Raw genomic sequence first — 23,262 nt, 5'->3', positions numbered from 1 at the left:
CATTCATGAAGAGAGACATTCCCTAGGATGAGATGTCCTAGTCAAGCCTGTTTCCCTCTGACTGTGGAGGGTGAATCTGTCACAATCTGCAGCACCGCTGCATCAGTTCTACAAACAGATACAGCAATGGGCAGCTTTGTCACCACCTCCTCTGGTAGTACACATAGCAGCTGGCCCAGGAAAAATCACATCAAGAGCCACATACATGTCATAAAGAACCATGTCCAGTTATAGAACCAGCAAATGCGCCAACTAACCTGGAATAAAAGATCCTGCTGTCTGATTCCCAACAAGAGACCCTGGGAGATCCTGGGCTTGCTCCCTCACAGGAAAGCTGTGGGATCTCTTGCCCTCACTGGGGCTTTCTCTTGAGTTGGCAGCTCAGATTAGGATGGATATATTCTCCTCAAGGGAGAAAAGGCCAAGTTGTGCAGGGACTCTGAGGATGCCCCTCAGGAACTGAGATGAGCCTCATGTCTCTGTTCTTCTTATTGCCATCCATGGTGCAGCTACAAGGGGAAAATTAGGGACACAAAGGACTGGATTTAATACACATTATCTCCTCTGAGTCAGCTGAGGAGGGATGTAATTCACTGAAGTGCCTTCCCTCAGCGGGAGAAACTTTCCTGACTGCTGATAATGAAATAGCAGGAAACTGTATTTTCCTGCTCAGACCTGGCAAGCACACAGCACAGAGGGAGGATTTTTGAAAGAGGTCCTGTCAGAGAGCAGATAGTAACATGATAATTGGATGAAGGCAAATGGGAAGCAAGGAGAAGGAGGCCATGATGACAAGGTCAGAGTCTGCAAGACAGGAGTCTTCCTTCCCTGGAAAGGGAAGGAAAACAAGCACAAGGAAAAAGAGATGGACCAAGAAATAACTGGGATAGAGAGCTAGGGGCAGGACATGGGTGTCCCCAGAGAGTCCCCACCAGGAGCAGACATACAACATACAGCACAGCTGTGACCTGCTGGTGTGTATGAGCCTCCTAAAGGCTTTTCCCTACAGAGCAAAAACAGGAAACCAGATGAGTTTATTGCTAAGATCCCACATCATATTTAGGCTCATCCACTTGTGATCTAAAAGTCACACATTATCTTTCACTGCCATTTCTCTGGCTTCAATTCTGGCCTCTTGGGTTTCAAGTCAAAAACAATGAAGTGTCATAAACTACAGAATGGTTCAGTTGAAAAGGAAAATGAATCCCTGCTTCTGAGGCTGTAGGTGGATCACATGAGTGGCAAAAGGAGTTGATTTAATGAGCACAGAGATCAAGACTGGAGGATTCTGCTGTGGTCCTCCTTCCCATCACCAGCATGACCCAGGCTACAAAGCCATCCTCCTGCAGTGGCAGTTTTTGTAGTCTCTCAGATCAAGTCCAGGTCCCAGACTGGGAAACTACAAGGGCAACAAGGTAAGGGAGATGACCTAACAAACCCCTGCAAATCATTCACTGCAATGAACAAGCTGTCCTTGGAGAAGTGGATCAATGAAACCTGCTTTAAAAAGATTGGAAGGGTTTTTACAGAGACATTTTGGGGATTTTTAGAAACTTCTCTGGGGTAATATGTAAAGTCCTCATAGCATTGTATTTCCATTAGTGGAGGCACTGAAAGAGACTTTTCCTTTGTCCAGCAATTAATATATGCAAAAGTGATAGGAATTTTGATATCTACCATCATTGGCACTTCACCAGACTTGGCTGAAATGGGAAAGGATTCAAAGGTATGGAAGATGAAGCAGGAAAGGCACATCAAGAGAAAGCAAGGCAGTATTAGTTTCCTATCTCCAGTATATCAGAAATCAACATCCTTAGCTACTTATTGCAGGAACTGGACCCTGAAAGGTATGAAAAGATGGCTCAGTAATTTCAGAGGTTCAGGATGATTTTGCCACTTCCCATTAGCATTTTCAGGAAAAGCTGGGCACCCAGTGGGAGGAGGAGAGCAAACACAAGGCGATTGTCTGAGTAACTTTCACATACGTGCACACAGGCGGCTGTGCACTGAATGCTCCCATTGAAAGTGTTTCAAAGCCAGGCACGAGATTGGTCATAGAAAAAAAAGTTTTTGTTGGAAAGTATTAGCACTGGAACTAAATACCTGTTGTGCTCTGCCCCTGGCAAGGTTGTAGCTTATCTCTGCAGCAGCAAGAAAGCAACACAAGCCCTCCAGCAAAACAGCAAACAGCAGCAGGATTAATTAATAACACCCAAAAATGAGACAGTGCAGGAACAAGCTACTACTACTGTACTCAGAGGCCAGACCTGCTCTAGGGAGCCACTTTCAAGCATTTGAGGATGAGACAACAAAAGGCTTATAAGATGAATTACTCTTTGCAAAAGACCCCCTGTGATGCAGTTTCCATGGGTCCAGACAAGGTAACACACAGGTTGTGGTGAGAACCAGGGCCACCATTCGTCCTCTGAGTCCTAGCAAGGTAAACACAATGCTTGGGACAGTAGAAATGTCAGAGCCTGCACCAGACAGAAGAAAAAAATACAAGGAAAACTGCTGATACTGCAGCTAGGGGGATTGAAAAGCTGAACTGACTTAGAGCAGGTCACTTCCACAGTGCTTGGAACTGCCTTCGAATTATCCGGTCAAATGAGCGTTAGATAAGCAGAGTCCTTCTGGGCCTGCAGGGGAATTCAGACAAGAGGGTTATTCAGCAGCTGGGTGATGACTAAAACTTTCTGAGGCAGGTGGGGGATAAATCCCTTCTGTGACCAGAGACTCAGCTGGTGCTGGAGGGCAGGCTGGGAGGGTGCCCAAGGTAACCGGGGTGACTGAGCTGGGCCAAGGTCAGGGTCCTTGTCTGTGTCTGTCCTGCCCAGTTACCACATCCCTGAGCTCTTTGAGGAACCTTATTTCAAGAAGGGATTTTTTTTCTCTGATTTGTATTTCTGTCAGGTTTCCTAAGTTGCCAGGAAATCCCCTTATGCAATTGCTGTGCATGACTGTAACTTTGCTCCTGACCAACAGTTGTTTACCTCACCAGTGCAGGGCTCTCAGAAGCCCAAAGAAAGGTTTTTTCAACACGTGATGTGCAAATGGTGAATGAGGAGAGCAAGGTGTTTGGGATCAAAGGGTTTAAGCAAAGCATGTGATCTCTGTTCCCTCCATAACATCAGAGGCGAGGACAAATCCCTGTAGAAAAGCCAGAGGATGCCCACCCTCAGACACACCTCCAGTTGTAGAGATGGACAGGAGATGGAGAGCATTCCCATCTGGTGGGGATCATCTCTGCCTGCCTGCAGCCAGGGCTGGGCCTGCTCTGGGACCCTGGTGAGCACTCTGAGGCTTTGTGCAGAGGAGGGACCTGGAGAAAACCATATCTGCAGTCTGGCACAGGGCTATCCTTGGAGATAGCCTGGCTGGAGATGGAGAGGGCTGAGAGATTGGAGTCTGGCTGCTGCCAGTGCGTCACTGCAGAGCTGGGCAAGCTGCCTGTTCCCTAATGCCTCCACTCCTGGCAGAGCCTGGGATACAGCTCTGTCCCCACACTGGACTCTGAAATCAGCTGAAGGAGGCAGGGATTGTTCATTAGCCATCCCAGGCCTGTCCCTGTGAGCCTTGTGAAGGGAAAAGGCACAGTTTCTCCTGCAGCCAGCAGGGTCACATACACAGCTGATGATTCAAAGTGTATCAGTAAGGTCAATGAAGGACACTGAAGTTATTGCTCCTCCTTCTCTTTCCTCTCCTCTTGTCTAAACAAAGATCTTCTCTTTTGTATGCTATCAGAGGAGAATGGAATAATTTTGGTCAGAAAGGTCCTCTGGGTGTCTCCAGTCCAATCTCCTGCTCTGAGAAGGGTCATCTTCAAACTTTGGTCAGGATCTTACCCAGGTGACTTCTGGTAATTTCCAGGTGTGGAGATAGCACAGTGTCCTGTGTACCTGACCCCTCTCCAAGTGAAAAAGATTTCCTTTGCCATGCAGGGCTCCATAACAGAAATGTTCAGACTGGAGGGAATGTGGATGTTCAGTGTGGATGCACCAGAAGGAACAAATGGCAGGGAAGGGCTGCACAAGCAGCACATTCTGGTGGCACCTGGCAGAACAAGCCAGCAACATCCCAGCACATCTCCATACACCATCTCAGGACATTCAGGATCGGACACAAAGGCCAGTGAGTAGATCCTGGTGACTTTCAGACATGGGACAGGATGGAGAGGCTCAGCTGCTGATATCCCTTGTCCTCCATGGCTTTGCAGGGAACCCTGGACAGATGACTTGGCCTCAAGTGTTTTGGTGCCAGACTGGTGGGTACACACAGCTGCTGTGGGCATGAAAGTCTGGATGCAGTAAGTGACAACTTTTGTTTTAATTTGGGTTTAAAATGTAATCAACTCCCAAGAAATTCCTCCTGTTATTTGTCAAATATCTGCATGAGCAGCAAGAACAAGCTCCTGCACCTTTGGCAGCAAGTCTTTAAGTATTTGCTGATAACTAACTTTCTCCACTCCATTTCATGTGTCTCCTCTGCTCTGCCTGATAAATTGGCACCCACATTTCCATCTCTGCTGAGCAAAAACTGATTAGGAGCAAACATAAGAGAAACAAACAATAGAAGGTTCCTGTCAGTTTGGAGATGAAAGGGTGCTTTTAAATCATTAAGAAAATAATTGAGGGGAGTTTTCTTCCTCCAAAGCAGGAGCCTAGATCAGCTTTTAATTATTTCTTCACCACTACAGCCCCCTTGGGAAGTTATTTCTCTGGCTGGTTGAGCTCATTGAGGCCCAGAAGCAAGAGCAGGAGCTGCAAGACAGGCTGTCTGGGCTCCCCCCTGGTTCTGTCCCTGTCCCTGTCCCCTGCTGTGGGGAAACACAGCTCAGCCCTGCTCCTGATGGGCTGAGCCTGCCTGAGGGGTGGGTTTATGCAGCATATGTCACTGCAGCTGTGCTTTCACTGACTGACCACTATGGTGCTCTAGTGCTTCCTTGTCTTCTGCAAGTGTCAGGAAGATTAGGTGGTGTTTGCTCAGCACTGGACAGATGCAAGGGGAGGGGGAAGGTTCTCTGCCAGCTCTTCCTTCTCACTGAGCACATGCAATTCTCTCTCATGTTTTAAAGGCCTGCCAGGATCCTTGTTCTTGCCTTTGCCTCCTCCTCTCCTGTGGCCCTTGCAGACCACGGTCCCAGAGCAGAGCATCTCCACCCAGCATGACAGGAGCCTTCTATGGGAATAAATCAAGGCTCTTAAAAAGTCCTTCTCTTTCCCATCTGGTTTTTGTGTCATCATAGAATCATAGAATGGTTTGGGTTGGAAGAGACCTTCAAGATCATCTTGCTCTAAACCCCCTGCTATAGGCAGTGGTACCTTCCACTAGACCAGGTTGCTCAGGGCTCCATCCCTTGAACACCTCCAGGGATGGGGAAGTCACAGCTTCTCTGGGCAACCTCTGCTAGTGCCTCACCACCCTCACAGTAAAGAATTTTTCTCCTAACATCTAATCTAAATCTGCCCTCTGTCAGTTTGAAGCCATTGCCCCTTGTCCTATCACTTGAGGGCCCTTGTCAGAACTCCCTCTCCAGCTCTGCTGTAGCTCTTTTAGGTCCTGGCACGGGTCTGGGGAAACCTTAGAGCCCCAGTTTATCTTCTCCAGGTGGAACAACCCCAGAGGTTCTCCATCCCTCAGAGCATGGCCCAAGTTCCACTCTGGACAAGCTGAGAAATATCTACAAGGCTGACTTGGCCATTAGCTCTGGGGTATAAAAAGTTCCCCTGCCAGCTCTCTGTGCCTTCCTCAGCTCTCTATGCTAATGCACAATTCCCTCTGTCTGAGACACTGTCAGGAGGAACTGAAAGTGGTGACACAGCACCACAGGTGACACACACCCCAGTGCCACCACACCAGGGTGCAGAGCAGCCTGGCTGCCTTGCTCTGAGCACACTCTGCAATGCAGGTGCCTTTCTCCCAAGAGTGACCAGCCAAGAGCTGCACCAGCTCAACAGCACAAAGCCAAGGCACAACCTGCCTCTGGCAGGGACATCCCATTTGTCTCATCTATGGTCCTGCTGGCTTGTCATTCCCCATGCTGAGCACTGCCTGCAGTCATTGGGCATCTCCTGATGCCTCCAGGTCTGGTCTGAGCTGGCAGAGTCTGCAGCAGGGCTGCTGTGTCCCACAGATCCCTTCTGCTGTGTGGGCACAGGTCAGGGTGTAGGAAGCACAGACAGAGCATGTGTAGCCAGGCTGGTCAATCCCACAGCCCCTGGGGTATGTCAGGAGCTCTGGTTTCATGGCCATGGCCCATTCTTGGCAGACCTTCCCCTCCCAGCACCTCCTGATCCCCCCAGCTGATGCCCTTCCATGTTTCCTTTTCTCCACCCTTTCTCCAGCTCCAGAACTGAAGTGAGCACATGTGCTCTGCTCCACTCTGCAGAGAGCTGTGGCCATTTCTCCAAGCCAGCAGTGCCATGGGGACAAACCCTCTGCTTTTAATGAGCCCCATGGGGAATAACCACGGAGAGTGCAGAAAAACAGCAGCCAAACAGCACTGCAGCTCTGCACACTGAACTACTCTTTGAGGAATGAAGAAATCCCATTTTCTGTGACCCTGCATTTGCCCTGCTCCACTCCCTCTTTGCTGCCTGAAGCTTAGACACTGCCATGATTCATCCCCAGGAATAAGAGGCAGGTTAGCTCTGAGTTACTTCCAATCCCTCACACAGCCTGGTGCCTGCAAAATTCCACATTGCCACCAGCTGAACCAGCTGCTGCCGAGTGCTGAGCCAGACTCTGAGGCTCCTCTGTGTTGCAGATCAGAAGGGCTGTGGGGCAGGGATACAAAACCAGCAGCATTGCTTCAGGAGAGCAACACATATCTGGCTGCAGTGGGGAAAAGGGGAAGAATAACTGGACTTGCTTCCAGCTAAAGGCTGACTTCACTGAAGAGCATTTGACTCCATGCCAACCCCAGAGCTAGTGGATCTTGATGGGAAAAAAAGCAATCCAACAACAAAAGTTCAAAGTGATGCATTCCTGTACTTGGAGGGAGGTTTCATGAGGCCTTGACTTAAAGGATTTTTTTAAACCTTATCCTTAGCATAACCAAAAGGAGGGCAGGAATCTCAGCAGTTGAGGGGAGCTTCATCTGGCCAAACAGTTCTGAAAGCTTTCTGTCAAGGAGGATTCTCAGGTGACCGAGCTGTGAGCAATCTCTTCCCATGCTGGAGCCTCTGCTGGGGCAAGGCTCCTGCTGCTGCCAAACTTCCCAGCTTCAACAGAGGACAGCAGTTTGAGGCATCAAGGAGAATTTATGCATCCATCTCCTTGCCCTCCACCTTCTGGTCATGCTTCTGCTTAAGCATTGTCTCCTTCAAGCCCAGGTTTCCCTCACCAAGCACCTCTCTGGTGCTCCACTCTGCTCTTCATGTGCACATCCCAGTGCCATGGGAGCAGCTTGGGAGGGGGGCCAGCAAACACAGGGGTGGGCAGGACCCCTGCATGCTTTTCTTGCAGGGAAACAGGTGTGTTGCAGGCAGAGACATTGCACATCCACATGTCTCACTCATTTCAGGCACCTCTTTCACTCAGCTGTGTGAGGTCAGTGCAAAGACAAGGCATGAGGATGGCTCCCTCAAAGTCAAAGTCTCCCCAAATTTGTGTGCACACGCAGCAGAGATTTTGTAAGCAATTCTGCAGAGCACCTCCTGGCCATGTAACACGCTCACAAAGCTTCTCATGACTCTGGCTAAGAGGGACCAGTGACCAGCATCTGGTTCAGAGTCACAGGGTTTAAGGCACATGGAATGAACAGTACTCAGCAATCTGCCCTCTTGCAAAACCCAGCACTGACCACTTCTGCCAAGCCCGCAATTTCCTTTTGAGCAATAATTTTGCTGTGTTGATTTGGAGATTTCCAGCAATGGAGAACCTACTGTGCACCAGCTACCACAGGTGGCTGTTCACAGTGGTCTGCAGCCTCCACCAGTAAAAGCCAGGAGGGGATCAGACTGACTGGACACATCTGGCCTCTGCTCCACATCACTGGATGTGGTTTGGTTTTCCCAGTGGGGCTGAAGTGTTGTTCACCCCTTGTAAAGTCTTTGCATCCACCTCATCCAGGTCAGCTCCTTCTTTTTTGAACTTCATTGCTGCTTGGGGCACAGCTGTGTCTCATTATCCACAGTGGCCAAGAGCAGCTGTGCTCTGTTCCCTGCTCTGATGCCCCTGATTCCCCTCAAGGCCATGTTACACAAGATCTTCTCAGATGTTCAAAAACCAAGAGCCACATCAGGGCAAGGAAAGGCTGAATCAACATCTGCTGGACAAGTTTCTCTCAAAGAAATCACAGAGAGGGTGCAGGACAGACACACAGGACCTGTGGATGTTATTATCTGGTTGTACTTTTATTAAGACTCCACATCATGTGCTCTTATAGTCTCCACTGACCCCCAGCACATTTTTGGTGACCCTGGTAGTGCCAGCAGCCTGGGATCTCAGTTCCAGTCATCCTGCCTTCTTGCAGGCCTATGGGTAGAGGCAGGTAATCTGTCCCCAGATCAGCTCATCCTTTCACCCAGGGACTGCTGCTTTAAGCCTGGGGACAGCCACTTTCATGGCATTTGTGTCCAGTGTGCAACTTGTTCTCCCCAGGAGCATCAGATCCCTGGAGACACTCTGGGCAACAGAGGTGCCCCATGGTGGAGATGTGGGGGATGTGGAAAGCCAGGATATGCCTTGTCCTCAAGTCCAACCCCAGACAAGCAGGTGTTGAATCCCTGTGAAAACTCACCACAAGCACTGATAAACACAACCCCTTTGTATAATTTCAGTGACCAACAAACTGCTGATTTCACCCCCATTCCCATCTCGGACATCCCTGTGGCCACTCCATCTCTGCTCTGGTTATCTCCCCAGGCTTTTCTGACTGAAGTCAAACCTCCTCCCCAGCATTCTGTGCCAGCAGAGAAGCCACTGTGCCTTTCAGCTGCCGATTTCACACGAATCTTTGATTTGCCAGCACCTGCCAGGTGGGACACGGCAGGATCCCGGAGCAGCACGAGAGCCGCAGGGATGATCGGCGCAATGCCTGAGCTGCAGCCGGATCTGGAGGGAGAGCACTCGCCTGTGAGATCTGACACGCTCATAACAATCCCAGCTGGCTGGCACACACACCGAGCCCAAAACACCCCAGGCCACCCCCCTCCCATCCTTCTGATACCATCACACCCCTCAGCAGTTAATTAAAAAAGGATTAAAGCAAGGCTGTAAGGACGTGGGCGATGCTGAGGTCAAGGGGTGCCTTGCAAAGCTACGCCAAGCCCCGCAGCTGGTGCTGGGACAGGGGGCTGCCTGCTGGTGACTTCAGCTTCTCCAAGAATAAGGCAGGTCTAATCCAAGACCCAGGCAACCTATCTGGGCTGCTTGCCTGTGGCAGTGCTGCTCTGTACAGAGAGCTGCAGGGCAAGGATTGGGATCAGGGATGTGGTAGCCTGCAGGGTAAGACAGCAAGCAGTTATGGCTTGTTTGCCAATGCTTCCATGCTGCCCTGCTGGCCCTTCCAGAGCTCATACCTTTATCCCACATGAGCCACATGCACCCATCCCAACCCTGGCAGTGAGGTTCATCTCGTGCAAGCAGCTCTGTTACAACAGTACAGGCTGTTCCTACCCGCTCCCTGTTTCCGAAAATATTAATGTTTCACCAGGGCAGCGCTCAGAGGCTTTTTCCAGCCAGAGTGATGCCAGGTACATAGGTCCTTCCCACATCCAGCCTCATTGAAAGCCCTGGGAATATGTGTGTGGATGAGGCACAGTGCCAAAGAGTCCCTCATCTTACCTGGCTGAGATGCCATAGTCATGGATGGCTGGAAGTCACCTGTGCACAGGGATTAACCCAGGGATTAAAGCTTCAGTATCAGTGAGTTACACCTTCAAGGGGGGACCTTTTTTCACAAGGAGGTGGAAAACACCCTGCCTGAGTCTGAGGATGCTCCTACCCTGTTCAAAGGTCTTTGGGAGCAGACTCCATGACATACCTGGGAAGCTCCCACATGGAGAGAAGCAGAGGGCAAAGCTCAGCAAATAGAGAGACTGTGGAAGATGCAATTTGCTGGCACAGAAACAAGACAACAGGTCCAGGTCTGAAACTCACCCCTGAGTGACAGGACATGTTGTATTGTGGCAGCAGAAGAGATGTCTCAGGCTGGTGATGGACTGCACCAACATTCCTGATGGGAACCCTCACAGCTTGTAATCCCTGCATGGAGAACTGTCCCTGCAGGACACAAATTGGGCCCTCAGCAGCAGATCCATGTCCCACCCAAGCCTATAACATGGGGCCAGTCCCTGCAGGGAAGTCAGGTGAGTCCATGGCATATTTAGTGCTCCCCACTTCACCCAAACCACTCTCACATCCCCCAATGCATTTTGGTTCAGCCCCAAACCCACCTCTTTCAGAGTAACTTGGCCAAAACAAGCCTGAAGAGCTCCACAAAGTTCTTCATGGTCTTTTTACCTCTTTCTTCTATGAAACCATTGCCTTTCCTTCCATCACCTAAGGGACTCCTGCTCCTTAGACCCAGATGCTCCATGCAGAACCTGACCTTTTTTTACATCCTAAGCATTCCCAGTCACAGAATCACAGAATGGTTTGGGTTGGAAGGGACCATCAAGATCATCTCATTCCAACCCCCTGCCATGTGCAGGGGCACCTTCCACCACAGCAGTTGCTCATGGCTCCATCCAGTCAGGCCTGGAACACTTCCAGGGATGGGGCAGCCACAGCTTCTCTGGACAACCTGTGTGAGTCCCAGTGACCTCAGTAATTGCTGCTGTCCCCTAACCAACCCATCCTACTGTCACCCAGGCTTGAAAATTTCCTCCCTCATTACCTTGCACTTGCCAGAGAAGGCTGATTCATCCACTCTCTGCCTCAGGCATCCCACTCAGCCACTGATGATTGAGTTACTCAACAATTAAGCAGAGCCTTAAATCTTTGCAGCACTTAACATGTATTGACTAATTAATCCAAGCCTTATCTGAGGTAGGTTAGTTCAGTCTTGTGTGTAGCTTCCAAACATGCCCACGGCCGCCTCACTGGTCAAAGGCAGAAGCTGCTCTGCAGAGAGGATGGGAGGTCCATCATCCCCACTGCCCACCCTGCAAAGAGGGGCCCATGTAGCACTGCCCTTCTGTGCTGTGACTTCAGAGACCACTGGGCCCAGGGGAGCACGTTCCCAGCCCAGGACTCTTGCCAAGCTTGCCCTCAAATGACCTTTTCTCCTGCATCTTCTCTGGCCCTCCATGATTGCTTCATTGCCTGCTGTCCCACCCAGTGGGGCTCTGGGCACATCCACCAGCTGAAGCCAACTTGCTTGGACAAGCACCAAGTTGCCTGAGGCTCTGCCAGACCTGGAGTGCAGGTGGGATAAACCTTCCCCTGGGGTCTGGCTGGCAGCCATCCATGAGTTCTGCTGATGCAGGAGACCAAACCTGGCCTTGCGAGGTTACAGGTGAGCACAGCACACTGCCCTGCTGCATCCTGCTGAAGTGACCCCAGGGGAGCCAGGCTTCCCCCTCAGCCTATTCACAGGGACTGTCTCAGCCACATCAAACCCCACATTCCAGTCCTGCTGGCAGCAGGGAACAAGGCCAGGTGTGGGAGACAGGGAACCCATTCCCTGCATGGATGAGCTGCACAGGAACTTTGTGCAGATGAGTGGGATGGGAGGTGCAGGGACACACCCAGGGTTATGCAGAGAGTCCGTGGCAGAGGTCAGTGCCTCAGTGGCTCCTGGCCCTGGGCTTTGGGAGAGAGAAAGGGAGGGGGTTGGCAGTAGCTAAAGCCAGGGAGTTGGGGACATGAGTGGGTTCCCAGCACACAAGCCTTGGGGCCTGATCCTGAGTAAATCATCTCATTTTCCTCAAGTGCAGTCACTCGAGTTCCAAGACTAAAGGAAAATGCCATGTTCCTTGTGCCCACAGATTCCCAACCATTAGCTAAGACCAAGGCAGACATCAAAACTCTTGCCATGCCATGAGCCTCTTGCACTGGAGCACGGGATCCCCCCAGCACAACAATAGAGACCCAGAGATACAAGATTCTCATTGATATAACACTGACACCAAAATGTTTCAGCCCACCTGAGTCCTTTGAGCACCTCTTGCCCTTTTTCTGCCTCTCTGTCAACCCCAGGGTTTCAGCTCAGTGATATCCCCAGCCTGACAGGCAGGTGATGAGCCTTGAGAGATGCATGATGTGAAGGACATGGCAGAAGAAAGGGACTTTGTCAACCTGGGGAGTCATGGAGCAGCCAGGTGGAAGAGATTTTAATCCAAACAACCTCACTCAGGAAAGCCAGGACCAGTGGAGTCTGGATCTGCACAGCTCATCTGGAGCTGTAACAGCAAGGTGCTGGTTTGAGTCAAAAGGCATTAGCCTGCAGGTTATAAAGGAATCTCTAGTGCTTGTACGGGTGTCTTTCACATGTCCTCTACCTCATGTGGCTAAGAATGGGTTCCTGCCTACCCCATGGATATCACCACCATTTGCTTGCTTTTTAATACATCTAACACCAAATGCAGAGTGTGCAGAATTCCCTATGAAATTCACCCCAGAAAATCCTGAGTAGTAAAGCAGAGCAACTTGTGGACCGACACTTTTCCTCTGGGTCTCAAACCATCACATATATTTATTTTTTTTTCCTTGACTGAATATGTGCTGATCTCATTCATCCTGGGAAAAGCACGGGGTGTTCTCATCCCGGCTATACCTGGCAAGCTGCACACACTGTGACAGAGGGAGAGAACTTCTGATCAGGCTCTGCAGTGGCTGCTGCCCAGCTTCTTGTGGCTCTTTCCTGGAGCGAGAGGCCGGCTTCTTCACCTGGCATTCCTGGGAGAGATGAAGGGTAAGTCAGCAAATCAGCTTCATGCACTGCACACATCCTCTGCTTTCAGCCATAGCAGAATTAGCTCAGGTCGGGATTTGCTGGTAGCTGGGCAGAAAAACATCAACAGGGCTTTTTTTACCCCCTCTCCACCTTCTTTGGAGGGAAAAAGCAAGAAAATGTTTTTAACGTGCTGCGTGCAGGCAGGCTGCGGGAGCCGTGGTCCCCGGCATAGCTCAGCAAGCACTGCCAGGGAAATCAACAGGGAACGTTCCTGATGCTATTTTAGACACCGGCAGAAAACGCCAGATAGCAACACCGAGTTCGACGGGGCTGCGCGAACCCGGAGCGGCGGCGGCGGCACGGAGCGCAGGGACCCGCTCCCGCCGCCGTGTGGGTTGTCAGTCGATTTGTCGATGAGCTCGCTAACCACGACGTTGCTTTGACATGTCAGCTGGCGAGCCGGCGTCTGGATGCCTCGGTGTCATGCAGGCAGCTCCGTCTGAGCCCTGCGGAGAGCAGCTTAGATCCGCTGGCCGGGGTTAGAAATGAGCCGCAGTTAAGCTGCTGAAAGGGATCCGCGCTGCCGCCAACGTGAGTGCTCCGCGCCTGCCCGAGCAGGTGGAAGATGCATGCCGGTCTCCAAGGGGGGATGCAGCTCTGGCCGGGTGACTGCCGGCTCCATCGGGAGCCTCCTGGCTTGCTTGCCTGGGAGAGGATGGAAAGAGGGCATCTTAAGGGATTGCTGCAGCCAGAGGTGCCGCTGAAGGCAGAGTGTGCGATTAAAGGCAGTATCCGAGCATAAAGATACCGCAACCTGATTTAGGAATAACGAATATAGCAAGGCTGGCTGCTGCAGGGAATGTCCCCTTTGTAAGTCGGGCTGTTTGGAGCAAAAAAAGAGCAATTATGCGGATTCTGCTGCAGCTCATTGTGGTTGGGTTAATTTGGGAAAAGGATGCTTGCTGGCAGCTGAAGGAGGCAGCCTGGCAGAGGGGTTAAAATGCACAATTACCAGACCAGGCTGCTGTTTTGAAATGGTACAATAATGCCAAGGCAGGGGAACATTGTTTGGTATGATTTATCTTCTGAGATAGTCAGGAGCAGGAAGACCTTAGCTTAGAGGGCTACTCTTAATAAAATTTTAAAAAAGAAAGATTTTCAAAGACAGACCCTATTTTGCAAAGCCCTGACACCACAATGACAGGCACTGCTGATACCAGCTGTCCTGCCTGCCATCTGAATGCCAGGCCTTCCCAGAAATGCTGCTTGTGAAAGATCCATCACAGGGAAGTTTTTACCACCCCCGTTTTGTGTGGGGGTGCGAAAGCACATCAGTGTTTGGGGAGAAGAGACATGAACTGCTCCTTGTACCCCAAACCTGGCTGTGCAGCCAAGGAATTTCTGTAGCTCTGATGATGAGTGTTAGGCAGGGCTGTGCTTTTAAAGGACAGCCTGGCTGGGTTTAACATGGCGATCCCTCCTGGAGCTTTCAGCACTCATGGTCTTGGGCATCTCATGGATAAAACTGGTGCCTGTTCTTCAAAAGCTGGTGTCAAATGCCTGGTGCTCCCATAGGACCTCCTGCATGGACACAGCAAGGACACAAGGTCCAAGCTGATTCACAGCTCCAGCTGGGGTGGCATAGTGAAAATGCCATGGAGGGCGACTTGGCAGGGTTGATTTGGACAGGATGGGGATTGGAAAGGCAGGCAAATAGCAGTGAATCTTCCTGGAGAGGTGACCAGGGATCAAAAGGGAGAGATGGCATTGGTGTGTGCTGGGACAGGTCTGGGATGTGAAGGGGACAAGGGTTTGTGATGGCAGGGAGTGCTCCCAGTGCTAACCCATCACTGTCTGTACTTGTCAGCAATACACAAAGCCACAATTGAGAGATATTGTGTGTTTGCAAGAAAAGGGGAATTTGGTCCTTCCTCATTTCTCTATTAAACTTTGCACTGCAAACTGTGCCTCAGCTCTCCTTCCAGAGGGAAAAGAGCAGTTGCTGTGAAGGCTTATTTTTTAAAAGCAGTAGCACAAGGAACCTAAAGCACAACCTTCCTCTGACATAACCTTACTCTGGTCTCATTCCCAGTGGCTGCTTCAGGACTGACCAGAACCAAACCATTCAGCAGTGTAAGAGCACATTCTTTGCAGAAGCAGCAGCCTATCCTCGAGGGCTAGTTCATTTTCATTCATTAAATTTACTATTTGTATTATTTTGTTTAATGCTGTTGAGGGAAAAGGGCCCTCTCTACTGAGCATTCCTATTAAAACATGCCTGTTAAACCTCACTCCATGAAATCACAGGGGCTGGCTGGTGCTAGTGGCAGTCCTGCTGATGGTTCCAGTCCTGAAGGGTACGGAACCAAGCACATACCAATGTTGCTGTTGTCAAAGGCCAGGGGTCTGCTGGTATGAGAGCAAGAACAATGAGGGAGGGAGGTTTTACAGCTCTCTAGCTGGCAGGAGATCTTCAGGATTTTTTTTTCCTTCCCCCTTCATCTAATGTGAAAAAGGAGATACAGTGAAGGCTGTCCCTTCATGCCTTGTTGACAGCTTGTCAGGAGAGGATGGGAGGAACCAGTTAACACCTGGGCATTCCTGTAATTTAGTTCTTCTAGCAACTAATGCTGGTTCATGATCTGTGTTTTCAGAAACCTCTCCATCCACTTCTGAAGCACAGTCACTGTTTTGCTCAGCAGGGATCAGAATCCTGGCTATCACTTGCCATTGACATGGGCATAGCATTTTATCCTTCACACCTTCCCACCATGAAAAGATGAAGCCCCACCAGCAAACTGATCCAGACTGCTCTATGGGGTGACATCACAGGGTGCCTTTCTCTGCCATGGAGCCCTGTGCCAGTGCAAGCTGCTCTGAGAACATGGACCCAGACCCAAAACTGGGTGAGGGCAAGGGCCTCCAACACCCCAGAGCAAGGGGAATTGTATCACATGCACAGCAAACACTCTGCCAGCGGCTGCACCATACACTGAAGCAACCACACAGCCTGCAGCCCTGATACAAAACCACTGACCTGAACAGCAGCCAGATCATTTTTCTTATGAGGATGCACCATTCTTGAGCAATTTTTCCAGCACATCCCACGCAAACAGGTTTTCTGTGAACACTGCATGGCAGCATTTACCATCTCATGCCAGCTCTTGTTTTTCCCTAATGGCAGGGGCTGGGAGGGCTCTCACGTAGCACTGGTGTGTCTGTGCCGGTGGGCACGGAGTCTGAGGGGTATCCTCATGGAAAACCAAGCACTAAATCATTTCATGTCACCAGTTCTGCTGAGGACAGAATTATAGGATGGTTTCGGTTGGAAGGGATCTTAAAGATCATCTATTTCCAAACTTAAGTTAGACAAGGTCACACCTTTCTGCAGAAATCTGAGATCCTGAACCTTGCATATACACACTAGTCTAAGAACACATCCTTCATCTTCTTATCACTGCAACAGCTTTCCCAGGAAGGGCACATTGACTCTTCCCAGCTGGCATGCAGGGGGTTGCAGAAGCAGTGTTGATACTTCAACACTGACACTAACTCCTGTTGTTTGGGATGTTATGCTAAATTAGTTGAATTCTTGGTGGTAAAAAGGAAATGTAGAGGGAAATGGATAGTGTCTGTAGAGTCTCACTTATGGCCCAGTGTATTTTGAGCCCACTCTGACCTGGAGTTTAAGCTACTGTGGAAGCAAGGAGATTTTAAGGCATTTTTTTGGCCCAATTTATCGACTTCCATTGCACAACAGCACCTCAGGGCAGCCAGGGTGTATCACCAGATACATTAACTGGGCTTCTTAGTGGTGAGTGATGGCCATGTGCTATTTGTTCATAACTAAGAGAAAGAAATGGCCAAAATCCCTCTCTTCCCACATGGCAGAGATGGAGGGTTGTTTCTACAGGAGCAGCCCTGCTCCTTGGCAGTGACTAGTTTTTGATCCAAGCTTGCAATCTTCTCATGTCCCTCATTTCTGTATGCAGGAGGAAGGAGGAAGCAAAAGCAGCTGTGCTTCTGCTTGTCTGGCCCTGGTACTCCATACACTGATCTGATGGGAAGAGCAGGGAAAAAAAGTATTTATTCAAGATGATCTAATTAACTTTTCCCATGTTGTCTCATTTGGTAAGAGACTGATACCCTATTTCTCCCTTGATCACCCTGAAAGGTCCATTAATTTTAACCTGCCAAAAAAGGATTGGTGGATATAAAATTTGACCCTCAAGCAAACAAAAAAAGAGCAGAAATTAAGTATTTTCCTTTATTTGTAATGCAATGCACTAAATAATGTTCAGAAGTGGTGAATGCCCAGGGAAAAGCATTTCATCAAATAATTTTACAAGGGAGAGAAGAAGCAAACCCAAAAGTTATGGATTCAGTGGATAAAGTGGATTGAGCCCTGTCCCTGTGCAGTACTGCAGTCAGTCTGATCAACCTCCCATGTCTTTTGCACTTGTCCTGTCAGACCTATCTGAGGGTATTTGAGGTAATTCTTACCTCAGGGACAGAAGCAACTTCTGTCGGGATCACAACTATGCTGTGAGTTGGGAACTTCTGGATTTGATTCCTGTGTTCACAAACTTCAAGCAATTCTCTCCCTCTCCTGTTGGGAGAGGAAGAGAATGAGCTGGGTGGTAAGCCAGGTTCTTCTTGCCATTGTCAGAGGATTCAGTGTGCTTTGGAAGAGAGGCAAGAGACTTTAGGAAAACAATTCTCATATACACAAGTCTACAGAGAAAGCAATGATCAGCACATAAAGAAGAACACAGCTTAACTTTAGCAACCTACAAAATTCACAGCAGGGGTGCTGCACAGGGGGGGCTTGGCATGATATGTGAAAAATTTAAGTGTCCCCAAGAGTGAAAATACAGCTGCCAGTGTATTATGCAGTTCTCATCTGAGCATCTGAATTCCCCCTCAGTGAGCTGCGCTAGGCTGCAGAGCAGTCTGTAATTGGGAAGTTTGGCAGTGATGACAGAGATGTTCCTGGCATCCATTTTGACCAGTCTGTTGTGCAGCCAGGTCTGCAGAGCCTCTCTGGGTACCAAAGAGAACAGAGGCCTCTCCTGCAACTGGACAAGAGCTGTGGCTCTCCACACATTGGACAGGATCCACTTCAGCCTCCGGCACAAAGCCCCGGGAGCAACGGAGCCGGGGCCACGTTGCCTCTTTGTACCGAGTCTGGGCAGACACATCCAGGTCACTCACTCCAGACAGCATTCATGACCTGTGTCTTTGCTGTTTTTCAGTTGCCCAGAGGGGAGCTCAGAGCCTTGGCAGCAGCCCTGTCACAGTCCCCAGAGTCCCTGGGCTGTCCTGCCTGCTGAAGCACGGCTGGAGCGTGTGGCAGCTCAGGAACTTGGGAAGAGGCCACCACGTCCAGCTTGGATGTGATGTGCCTCACCCCACGGTGCCTTTTGGGTTCATTTAGGCACTCAGTTCATTCTTCAATAGCTGAAGGGAGATCCAAGAACAGGATTTAGCTGTGGCTCACCCTCCCTTTCTACTCCTCAATCCTCTAGAAAGAATAAATGCTAAAGAGAATGAAGGTCATCCACGGTCAAGGCAAGTCCACGCTAATCCCTCTCTGGAGTCTTGGCCGAGTCCAGCTTTTAAGTCCTGGGAAGTATTAGGAAATGGATAATAGAACAGGAAATGCCAGATTTTGGTAGCTGTGAAAAGGAGAGACACACATTGCCCATGCCATAGAGACAAAGGAGAGGATTTCCCTCTCCTCCCAGGCTATGGATGATAGAACTGAATGGACACGGTGTCCAAAGTGGGTGAAAAAAGACTGTGCCACTCTTCTTGTGGGGCTTACAGGGAGGGCCCACACTGGGAAAAAGCCAATGGCTTGAGGATGACTTTCATACTTGGTGCCTAACCCCTTCTGTGCTTGCCCATATGGAATTTTCAGTAGGCACCCTTGCATGCATTTCAGAGGGAAAGAAAACCTGTCTGACAGCCCATTGCTCTAGCAGATCTTTCCTTTCATTTCTGAGCCCAGCTCAAAAAGGACTTTTCTCTGCCATCCTGGAGAAAGAACTGAAAGTGCATGATCAGCTGAAAAAGCAAGCTCAAGCAGCTGCAAGCAAACCTGACACCTTCTGCAACATCCAAGAGATCAGAAACTTTATTTGCTTTGTTTCTACACAAGTGATCAATTGAAACCAATCGATGAAACACTGGGGGCTGGCACATTCCTGCCTCCACCCCGTGGGCTCTGCCTGATCCCAACAGCAGCCCAGAGCTGGCTCCCATGCTAATGCATGCTCAAGCACAGATCCTCCAGTGACATCTGATCCTCCAGGATATCCCATGGGTATCTAATTATTATCTAAAGCCCAGCCTGGGTAAAACAGAGTTTTTGATATCCCTTTTCTCCCACACCTTCTCCCTACATCTTCTCAAAACACAGTGGGCAGCATGATGTTTATCTGATGGTTTGTCTGTCATGCAGGCAACTGATTCTGATGCCACTTCATACCTCTCCTTCAAAGCCCATGAATTTAGGCTGCAGTTAAACCTTGCAGAATTTTTCAAGCCCAGCTTCTCCAGCCCTGCAGGTAAATCTCTTGCATATCTTTTCCTTCATCTGTTACTGAAGGACTTCTTGTGGGCCCTGATCACATTTCACTCTTACCCATTCACGATACCACCACTGAGATTTTTCTCCTAACCCTTCTCTTTTGTTCTGTTTCTCAGGCTGCATCCCTTCACTGGTTCATCCCTTCCCATAACACCAAACTCAGGTCTTTGCTCTCAGTGCCTTCTGACTTCTCTGTCCATAGCTCTTCCAACCAACAACCGGCCCACAATGGTGGCCAACCTCCTTTCTATCATGTCTTTGGAAGTGCTCCTCAAAAAACCTCCAAAAATCACTCTATGGTAGAAACCCATCTTTGCTCCCAGTATCTGCATACTGGTCGTGTTGCCACACAACACATTGGCAAATATCACTTTCCTTCTCCATGTTCCCATTTTCTGAGCCACCCATTTTCCTATGTCTTAATCTTGGAATAGCAGTCATGAGGATTTGTTGCGTAGCACAGCTCAGCCCAGCTGCAGCTTCTTGTCCTATGGCAACAGGAACCAGGAATAATAACAGCAAGGTGATGACTCATTAAAACCAATAACCTCAATAATTAGACTTACTTAACTTTTCCAATTGTATAAACAGCTGAGAAAAAAAATAGAATCTTATGCTTTTCCAATATTTTTCCTTCTTCCAGTTTCTCACACAGAAATTGTCAGTATTGGGCACTTGTCATAGTCAAATTTCCTCTCTCTCCACACAACAGTAAATTCATGGAGTGAACTGAAATGTTTGCTTTGTCCATATTCTGTGAGTGCTGAAGACTCTCCAGCATCTCTTTGCTCCGAGCAGGAGGAGAACAGCTGCAGCTCTGCCTTGGTGCCAACATTGTTCCAGCTGCTGTTGCTATAGGAAAAAGGCAGAACTGTCCAAGTTTCGAGTTCCTGAAAAAATCTGTTTAAGTCAGCAGGGATAGAATCTGGATGCAAATTTCTCTCCAGATCTGATGATCAGTGGGTGCCATCTACCACTTCATTCAGCTGCTGCTGGTTGAAGCTGCATCCTGGTACAGCCTCTTTGCTCCCCCTGTGACCTGCCCCTCTTAACACTTCCCTGCCCATTGCCTCTTGTCAGAGGCAGAGAAAGAGGCTTGGACCAAGGAAAAAGCTGCCCATGAGATTAACTATGAGACAAGGAGCCATCACAAGTAGGACAGAACTCAGAGAGCACTGGAGGGAAAGGTAGCCTGGGGGCAAAATACTGGGACAAGCTAGCTGGTGAGATAAGGAGCAATCAGGCTGGCAGGGAGTGGGAGAGAGGAGGCAAGGAACCAGGGAAGAAGACCTGAGAGGACTGAGATGAAAAGGCAATGAAGTGACCAAACTGCTAAGAGAGGTGTGTATCATCCCTGAGCAGAGCCTCACACTCCACTCTTCTTTCTCAGTCCTTGTCCTTGCATTTTGGGCCCACCAGGACCTTGTGTTTAACTTTGTCCTTCTTTAATTTCAAAGGATCTCAGTCCCCTGTAGCTGAAATGGCTGCTCTGGCCCCAGCAGGGCAACTGCCCTGCTGCCAGCATTGAGGGAACCTTAGTATGGATCAGACCTAAGGAACCTGGCTGCCAAACCTGCCCTACAGACCTCACCCCCGTCCCAAAAGAAGCACACCAGTGAGTACAATAATACGGAGTTAAAAATGGAAAGTGCTTTTGGAGAGAGATCAGCTGCTTTGTGAGGCAGCTGTATGTTCTGGAGCTCCTTTTGATGTAAATGTGTGAAATTACACATTTATTGCAGGATTCAAATGTAGCCATGGCAACATGATTATCAAACAGTTTCATATGGAAGTGTAAATCCATACAGGTTTCTGGCTGGCGAGATTAAACTGCCCAGAGACAGAGCTCAATGTATTCCAAGCCCAGACCCTCCATGCCCAAAAGGATTCATCTCCGGCTTCTGTGCCTGGGAAAAATTCCATTTCTTTGCAAGCAAATTGGCTCCACTCAAGTGGGCCAACCACCAAACAGATGGAGAAGAGCACTAAACAGGCCAGTACCCTCAGCAGAGAGAATTCACTGCTGCACAGGGTGACCCTTTCCTGAAGGCTGGTTTGGACAAACTCCTCTGCTCAGCTTGCAAGGGGCAGGGACAGTTCAGGCAGGAGCTGTGTCTGCAGAGCAGGTTTCAGTTACACCTCGAGCATCATCAGGCTAAATTCATAGAGTCCCTGGGCATGAAAACAGGCTGGGCAGCCAAAGTCACCCCCTCACCCACAGTGTCCTCATGTGACAGCAATCTGGTGACATGGTGACATCTGAAGAGGGGACAGCAAAGCTGGCATGTGTACTGGCTGCAAGTAGGAAAGGGCTGTGCCCTTATAGCCTGGAAACCATGACCTTGACGGTCATTCCTTGGAAACAGGGCCCATCCATTAATTTTCCACAGCTGTCAGTTCCAGGCTGAGCCACAGTGTCACAGCCAAGGAAAGTCAGGCACAGTCTCCTCCCCTGGATATGCAGCAGGCTCTGACACTTCATGTAACAGTGTCTGCACATAGACTGGGCTCAGCCCAGGGACCTTGTGTGTCTGGAGTGATAAGTGATGTGTATCATCAGGTGGACTGTGAAACAACAAGGGAAAAAAAAGAGGAAAGAGAAAAAGAAAAAGAAAAAGAAAAAGAAAAAGAAAAAGAAAAAGAAAAAGAAAAAGAAAAAGAAAAAGAAAAAGAAAAAGAAAAAGAAAAAGAAAAAGAAAAAGAAAAAGAGAAAAAAGGAACCTGCACCCCAGTACGGAAACAGACTGGTGGGAAGGAAATAGAGGTTTTAAATAGGCACTAAAAGATTGGCAGAATTTGGCTGTAAATGAAAACAGAGTAGTGGAAGGGCAGAACTTTGTCCTTGTTTTGCTTTTTTTTTTTTTTCCTGAGCCTTGATGAGGCTCTTTCACTGAGAAACACAAAAGTAGGGCACAGTCCTGCAGCAGGCACCCGGGGTATCCACAGTCCTGAGGTTTGGGGATCTGCAGCATCCATCTGGAACCAGGGGAAAAGCAGGTTTTCTCCACAACAACGTGGTGAGCAGCTTCCTGGGACACCTGAAGCATTTGATGGCAATGCCCCGGAGCCATCACCTAGGAATTCACAGGATGGCTTCTCAGTAGGATGTTCCTATAGTTAATTAACCTCTGGTCCTGATTTTCAGCGGGAACATCTCTTGTTTTCATCTCCAGCAAATGGCTCTAATAGATTTGACAGCCTGCTTTTAACTGGCACCCTCTTCTGCTGCAGGTATTTCTGGGCAAAATCCCTTCTCACCTTCCCTGCTGCAGTGTAAACATCCTGGAGCTCCACCTCACTCCTGTTTCCAAAGCTGTGAAGTCCCAGATGGTCCATCAACCATCTTCCTCAGTTTCTTTCACTGCATCGTGAGATTTTCTAGCAGAACCTCTTTACCTTTTCTCGGGGACTTTTTTAATAGTGCTGTTTCACAGAAGATTTTTGGGTTGGGGAAAAATATAGGCTCTTGGCACTAAACATAGATCCTTCTCAGTAAACATGAGGGCCCTTGATTTTAAAAGTGACAAACCTTGCTTCTTAATTTAAAAAAGATTAATTTTCCCAAGCGTATTTAGAAAATAAAGAGAAACTGTTGCTGTGCTAATTGCTATTACCAAAAGATTTTCACATCATCTCCCACCTGTGGCCACACAAATACAGGTCAGAAAAATGGACTTGGAATTCCAGGCTGTAGCAGATCAAGTATCCGGTTTCTGGCTAACCATGAATTATCACTAAAATTTAAAGGCACCCAGCCCTGTCATTAATGCTGCCTGAATACCATGACTTGGGAGTGCTGCTGTGCTGTGCTGCCATGGCATCT

At 49.2% G+C, this 23,262-nt stretch overlaps 1 protein-coding gene across 2 annotated transcripts in view; it reads left to right on the top strand.

The window, feature by feature from the left end:
- The first annotated feature begins 12,759 nt into the window (after positions 1-12,759).
- Positions 12,760-23,262, top strand: part of SLC45A4 (solute carrier family 45 member 4) — an 85,471-nt gene continuing 74,968 nt past the window's right edge. Inside the window, exon 1 of one of the 2 annotated variants that reach the window (XM_036398612.2) lies at positions 12,760-12,862. The gene's annotated coding sequence lies outside the window, so the exon portion shown is untranslated. Of the gene's footprint in view, positions 12,863-12,959; positions 13,436-23,262 lie in introns of those variants that run through there. The other variant, XM_036398596.2, reaches the window with a different exon arrangement.

The sequence above is a fragment of the Molothrus ater genome, chromosome 1, assembly GCF_012460135.2.
Source record: "Molothrus ater isolate BHLD 08-10-18 breed brown headed cowbird chromosome 1, BPBGC_Mater_1.1, whole genome shotgun sequence".
In the NCBI taxonomy this organism is placed as follows: domain Eukaryota; kingdom Metazoa; phylum Chordata; class Aves; order Passeriformes; family Icteridae; genus Molothrus; species Molothrus ater.
Note: the sequence above shows the minus strand (reverse complement) of the source record. Positions and strands in the feature narration are given on the sequence as shown.